Consider the following 7,500-nt stretch of genomic DNA (forward strand, 5'->3'; position numbering starts at 1 on the left):
CAAAGTACCTAATCCCTCATAAACTTCTGAGAGGAAGCATGTAATAAATCTACCTAATTTTCTGGAAAAGAAAGAGGGAGGATGTTTGTTATCACCTCAGATGGGACTTGAACCCACAATCCCTGGCTTAGGAGGCCAGTGCCTTATCCATTAGGCCACTGAGGCACACATGCATAGCTCTTTTCTAGAGGCATTATTTAAATGTATTCTATGGTCAGACACAGGTGTGTGCACACAGGGCATTTCTCACTTCTCTCTATAAGTAAACTTCCCATTTTCATCCTCTTCTATCCCCAAATTTAACGCTCTCTTCTATGCTATAATGGAGACTTTGCAATTTTAGCAAGTGGAGAGAAATTGGAGAACCACTTTCGACTCCACACTTCTTCTTCACTTACTTCTTTTCTCAATATACTGGGCTTAGAAAATGGTATCAAGCCACCCTTATCATCAGCAGGACACGGAAAGAGGCACAAAATCTCCTAACCAAGTTCAACCACACTCTGCAACTTAACCATTGCACTACAAATTAGGCAACGGGGGCACCAGCAAAGGCAGCCAATGTGCCGATCCTTTATACATTTTTTGTAGTACTTTTCTTACTCGGAGGCAAAATCAGCACTTTAACTGCCCAAATCATACAGACTTTACACATGTAGCACTCTATGCACACATAGGCATACACCTTGCAGTTCTTCTACACACACTTAAGCTAAAAACCCATTCTGTCGCGTCAAAATTCTGCAAACCTATTACATATTCAGTGCGTCGGCATAGAAGCACTTTTTAATGCCACTAAAATGCACAAGTAGTTAGACTGAAGATGCAACCTGAATGAGTTTACAGTATGTACTCCACTTTATTAATGATTAGTAATGAGAAAGTGAGGACTACAAGAGTATTGGAAAATACTTTTTCCACTCTGAATGTAAAGCAGATTGTGTGACCATTGGCCAAAAATGACCACGAAGGGACTCGAACGCTCAAACTTCTGATCCGAAGTCAGACGCCTTATCCATTACGCCACGCGGTCATCCGTTCACCTGAGATGATTTTTATCATGTAGGTGGTATGCATGGATGGAGAACATATTATTGAAAGGTATTCAGGTTTACATCCCATAGTGTTCTTTCAGCTCTTTTCGCTGGAAGCACTTTTTTGGAATCTATATATTGAGTATTTTATGAGTACGATATGCTTTTGTTTTCCTTTTTGCATACAAACCTCTTTCCTCATGAGTTTAAAGCTCATTTGTATTCTCTACATAGCTCTGGAAGTTTCCAGACGTGGAGTGAAACTGTTTGGAAAGTAGGACAAATTGCACCTTCCTGCATATGCTAATTTTTCACACTCACATAGGTTGTATACGTTTTATGAATCCTGGCTTGACCTATTCAAGTAGCTGAAAGCCTGTCACCACCTCTAGAAACAAGATTCACACCAATCCAATTCAAATCATTTTTTCCAAAGGAATATGTTCTGGCCGGTCGAAAATGCATCTCACAAAAATAGGCATTTAAAAATCTACTTTGCACTTTCAGAACACTAACATGACTGTGAAGTGTACACAATTAAAATGGGACCGTTTCAAAGTACCTAATCCCTCATAAACTTGTGAGAGGAAGCATGTAATAAATCTACCTGATTTTCTGGAAAAGAAAGAGGGAGGATTTTTGTTATCACCTCAGATGAGACTCGAACCCACAATCCCTGGCTTAGGAGGCCGGTGCCTTATCCATTAGGCCACTGAGGCACACATGCATAGCTATTTTCTAGAGGCATTATTTAAATGTATTCTATGGTCAGACACAGGTGTGTGCACACAGGGCATTTCTCACTTCTCTCTATAAGTAAACTTCCCATTTTCATCCTCTTCCATCCCCGACTTTAACGCTCTCTTCTATGCTATAATGGAGACTTTGCAATTTTAGCAAGTGGAGAGAAATTGGAGAACCACTTTCGACTCCACACTTCTTCTTCACTTACTTCTTTTCTCAATATACTGGGCTTAGAAAATGGTATCAAGCCATCCTTATCATCAGCAGGACACGGAAAGAGGCACCAAGTCTCCTAACCAAGTTCAACCACACTCTGCAACTTAACCATTGCACTACAAATTAGGCAACGGGGGCATCAGCAAAGGCAGCCTATGTGCCGATCCTTTATACATTTTGTGTAGTACTTTTCTTACTCGGAGGCAAAATCAGCACTTTAACTGCCCAAATCATACAGATTTTACCAATGTAGCACTCTATGCACACATAGGCACACACCTTGCAGTTCTTCTACACACACTTAAAGTAAAAACCCATTCTGTCACGTCAAAATTCTGCAAACCTATTACATATTCAGTGCGTCGGCATAGAAGCACTTTTTAATGCCACTAAAATGCACAAGTAGTTAGACTGAAGATGCAACCTGAATGAGTTTACAGTATGCACTCCACTTTATTAATGATTAGTAATGAGAAAGTGAGGACTACAAGAGTATTGGAAAATACTTTTTCCGCTCTAAATGTAAAGCAGATTGTGTGACCATTGGCCAAATACAACCACGAAGGGACTCGAACCCTCAATCTTCTGATCCGAAGTCATACGCCTTATCCATTAGGCCACGCGGTCATCCACTCACCTGAGATGATTTTTATCATGTAGGTGGTATGCATGGATGGAGAACATATTATTGAAAGGTATTCAGGTTTACATCCCATAGTGTTCTTTCAGCTCTTTTCGCTGGAAGCACTTTTTTGGATTCTATATATTGAGAATTTTATGAGTACGATATGCTTTTGTTTTCCTTTTTCCATACAAACCTCTTTCCTCATGAGTTTAAAGCTCATTTGTATGCTCTACATAGCTCTGGACGTTTCCAGATGTGGAGTGAAACTGTTTTGAAAGTAGTACAAATTGCTCCTTCCTGCATATGCTAATTTTTCACACTCACATAGGTTGTATAAGTTTTATGAATCCTGGCTTGACCTATTCAAGTAGCTGAAAGCCTGTCACCACCTCTAGAAACAAGATTCACACCAATCCAATTCAAATCATTTTTTCCAAAGGAATATGTTCTGGCCGGTCGAAAATGCATCTCACAAAAATAGGCATTTAAAAATCTACTTTGCAGTTTCAGAACACTAACATGACTGTGAAGTGTACACAAGTAAAACGGGACAGTTTCAAAGTACCTAATCTCTCATAAACTTCTGAGAGGAAGCATGTAATAAATCTACCTAATTTTCTGGAAAAGAAAGAGGGAGGATTTTTGTTATCACCTCAGATGGGACTCAAACCCACAATCCCTGGCTTAGGAGGCCAGTGCCTTATCCATTAGGCCACTGAGGCACACATGTATAGCTCTTTTCTAGAGGCATTATTTAAATGTATTCTATGGTCAGACACCGGTGTGTGCACACAGGGCATTTCTCACTTCTCTCTATAAGTAAACTTCCCATTTTCATCCTCTTCCATCCCCGACTTTAACGCTCTCTTCTATGCTATAATGGAGACTTTGCAATTTTAGCAAGTGGAGAGAAATTGGAGAACCACTTTCGACTCCACACTTCTTCTTCACTTACTTCTTTTCTCAATATACTGGGCTTAGAAAATGGTATCAAGCCATCCTTATCATCAGCAGGACACGGAAAGAGGCACCAAGTCTCCTAACCAAGTTCAACCACACTCTGCAACTTAACCATTGCACTACAAATTAGGCAACGGGGGCATCAGCAAAGGCAGCCAATGTGCCGATCCTTTATACATTTTTTGTAGTACTTTTCTTACTCGGAGGCAAAATCAGCACTTTAACTGCCCAAATCATACAGACTTTACACATGTAGCACTCTATGCACACATAGGCACACACCTTGCAGTTCTTCTACACACACTTAAGCTAAAAACCCATTCTGTCACGTCAAAATTCTGCAAACCTATTACATATTCAGTGCGTCGGCATAGAAGCACTTTTTAATGCCACTAAAATGCAGAAGTAGTTAGACTGAAGATGCAACCTGAATGAGTTTACAGTATGCACTCCACTTTATAAATGTTTAGTAATGAGAAAGTGAGGACTACAAGAGTATTGGAAAATACTTTTTCCGCTCTGAATGTAAAGCAGATTGTGTGACCATTGGCCAAAAACGACCACAAAGGGACTCGAACCCTCAATCTTCTGATATGAAGTCATACGCCTTATCCATTAGGCCACGCCGTCCTCCATTCACCTGAGTTGATTTTTATCATGTAGGTGGTATGCATGGATGGAGAACATATTATTGAAAGGTATTCAGGTTTACATCCCATAGTGTTCTTTCAGCTCTTTTCGCTGGAAGCACTTTTTTGGAATCTATATATTGAGAATTTTATGAGTACGATATGCTTTTGTTTTCCTTTTTGCATACAAACCTCTTTCCTCATGAGTTTAAAGCTCATTTGTATGCTCTACATAGCTCTGGACGTTTCCAGACGTGGAGTGAAACTGTTTTGAAAGTAGTACAAATTGCTCCTTCCTGCATATGCTAAATTTTCACACTCACATAGGTTGTATAAGTGTTATGCATCCTGGCTTGACCTATTCAAGTAGCTGAAAGCCTGTCACCACCTCTAGAAACAAGATTCACACCAATCCAATTCATATCATTTTTTCCAAAGGAATATGTTCTGGCCGGTCGAAAATGCATCTCACAAAAATAGGCATATAAAAATCTACTTTGCAGTTTCAGAACACTAACATGACTGTGAAGTGTACACAAGTAAAATGGGACCGTTTCAAAGTACCTAATCCCTCATAAACTTCTGAGAGGAAGCATGTAATAAATCTACCTAATTTTCTGGAAAAGAAGGAGGGAGGATTTTTGTTATCACCTCAGATGGGACTTGAACCCACAATCCCTGGCTTAGGAGGCCAGTGCCTTATCCATTAGGCCACTAAGGCACACATGCCTAGCTCTTTTCTAGAGGCATTATTTAAATGTATTCTATGGTCAGACACCGGTGTGTGCACACAGGGCATTTCTCACTTCTCTCTATAAGTAAACTTCCCATTTTCATCCTCTTCCATCCCCGACTTTAACGCTCTCTTCTATGCTATAATGGAGACTTTGCAATTTTAGCAAGTGGAGAGAAATTGGAGAACCACTTTCGACTCCACACTTCTTCTTCACTTACTTCTTTTCTCAATATACTGGGCTTAGAAAATGGTATCAAGCCATCCTTATCATCAGTAGGACACGGAAAGAGGCACTAAGTCTCCTAACCAAGTTCAACCACACTCTGCAACTTAACCATTGCACTACAAATTAGGCAATGGGGGCATCAGCAAAGGCAGCCAATGTGCCGATCCTTTATACATTTTGTTTAGTACTTTTCTTACTCGGAGGCAAAATCAGCACTTTAACTGCCCAAATCATACAGATTTTACACATGTACCACTCTATGCACACATAGGCACACACCTTGCAGTTCTTCTACACACACTTAAATTAAAAACCCGTTCTGTCACGTCAAAATTCTGCAAACCTATTACATATTCAGTGCGTCGGCATAGAAGCACTTTTTAATGCCACTAAAATGCACAAGTAGTTAGACTGAAGATGCAACCTGAATGAGTTTACAGTATGTACTCCACTTTATTAATGATTAGTAATGAGAAAGTGAGGACTACAAGAGTATTGGAAAAGACTTTTTCCACTCTGAATGTAAAGCAGATTGTGTGACCATTGGCCAAAAACGACCATGAAGGGACTCGAACCCTCAATCTTCTGATCCGAAGTCAGACGCCTTATCCATTAGGCCACGCGGTCATCCGTTCACCTGAGATGATTTTTATCATGTAGGTGGTATGCATGGATGGAGAACATATTATTGAAGGGTATTCAGGTTTACATCCATAGTGTTCTTTCAGCTCTTTTCGCTGGAAGCACTTTTTTGGAATCTATATATTGAGAATTTTATGAGTACGATATGGTTTTGTTTTTCTTTTTGCATACAAACCTCTTTCCTCATGAGTTTAAAGCTCATTTGTATGCTCTACATAGCTCTGGACGTTTCCAGACGTGGAGTGAAACTGTTTTGAAAGTAGTACAAATTGCTCCTTCCTGCATATGCTAATTTTTCACACTCACATAGGTTGTATAAGTTTTATGAATCCTCGCTTGACCTATTCAAGTAGCTGAAAGCCTGTCACCACCTCTAGAAACAAGATTCACACCAATCCAATTCAAATCATTTTTTCCAAAGGAATATGTTCTGGCCAGTCGAAAATGCATCTCACAAAAATAGGCATTTAAAAATCTACTTTGCAGTTTCAGAACACTAACATGACTGTGAAGTGTACACAAGTAAAACGGAACAGTTTCAAAGTACCTAATCCCTCATAAACTTCTGAGAGGAAGCATGTAATAAATCTACCTAATTTTCTGGAAAAGATAGAGGGAGGATTTTTGTTATCACCTCAGATGGGACTCAAACCCACAATCCCTGGGTTAGGAGGCCAGTGCCTTATCCATTAGGCCACTGAGGCACACATGCATAGCTCTTTTCTAGAGGCATTATTTAAATGTATTCTATGGTCAGACACCGGTGTGTGCACACAGGGCATTTCTCACTTCTCTCTATAAGTAAACTTCCCATTTTCATCCTCTTCCATCCCCGACTTTAACGCTCTCTTCTATGCTATAATGGAGACTTTGCAATTTTAGCAAGTGGAGAGAAATTGGAGAACCACTTTCGACTCTACACTTCTTCACTTACTTCTTTTCTCAATATACTGGGCTTAGAAAATGGTATCAAGCCATCCTTATCATCAGTAGGACACGGAAAGAGGCACTAAGTCTCCTAACCAAGTTCAACCACACTCTGCAACTTAACCATTGCACTACAAATTAGGCAATGGGGGCATCAGCAAAGGCAGCCAATGTGCCGATCCTTTATACATTTTGTGTAGTACTTTTCTTACTCGGAGGCAAAATCAGCACTTTAACTGCCCAAATCATACAGATTTTACACATGTACCACTCTATGCACACATAGGCACACACCTTGCAGTTCTTCTACACACACTTAAGCTAAAAACCCATTCTGTCACGTCAAAATTCTGCAAACCTATTACATATTCAGTGCGTTGGCATAGAAGCACTTTTTAATGCCACTAAAATGCACAAGTAGTTAGACTGAAGATGCAACCTGAATGAGTTTACAGTATGTACTCCACTTTATTAATGATTAGTAATGAGAAAGTGAGGACTACAAGAGTATTGGAAAAGACTTTTTCCACTCTGAATGTAAAGCAGATTGTGTGACCATTGGCCAAAAACGACCACGAAGGGACTCGAACCCTCAATCTTCTGATCCGAAGTCAGACGCCTTATCCATTAGGCCACGCGGTCATCCGTTCACCTGAGATGATTTTTATCATGTAGGTGGTATGCATGGATGGAGAACATATTATTGAAAGGTATTCAGGTTTACATCCATAGTGTTCTTTCAGCTCTTTTCGCTGGAAGTA

At 39.9% G+C, this 7,500-nt stretch overlaps 4 non-coding genes across 4 annotated transcripts; all 4 read right to left on the reverse strand.

The window, feature by feature from the left end:
• Positions 1 to 92: 92 nt before the first annotated feature.
• Positions 93 to 165, reverse strand: TRNAR-CCU (transfer RNA arginine (anticodon CCU)). Its single transcript has one exon. It is a non-coding gene; the product is annotated as a tRNA-Arg (tRNA).
• A 3,103-nt stretch (positions 166 to 3,268) lies between these two features.
• TRNAR-CCU (transfer RNA arginine (anticodon CCU)) lies at positions 3,269 to 3,341 on the reverse strand. Its single transcript has one exon. It is a non-coding gene; the product is annotated as a tRNA-Arg (tRNA).
• A 1,515-nt stretch (positions 3,342 to 4,856) lies between these two features.
• On the reverse strand, positions 4,857 to 4,929 carry TRNAR-CCU (transfer RNA arginine (anticodon CCU)). Its single transcript has one exon. It is a non-coding gene; the product is annotated as a tRNA-Arg (tRNA).
• A 2,379-nt stretch (positions 4,930 to 7,308) lies between these two features.
• TRNAR-UCG (transfer RNA arginine (anticodon UCG)) lies at positions 7,309 to 7,381 on the reverse strand. The gene has a single exon. It is a non-coding gene; the product is annotated as a tRNA-Arg (tRNA).
• Between the last annotated feature and the right edge of the window lie 119 nt (positions 7,382 to 7,500).

Source organism: Triturus cristatus, chromosome 4_1 (genome assembly GCF_964204655.1).
Source record: "Triturus cristatus chromosome 4_1, aTriCri1.1, whole genome shotgun sequence".
NCBI lineage: Eukaryota > Metazoa > Chordata > Amphibia > Caudata > Salamandridae > Triturus > Triturus cristatus.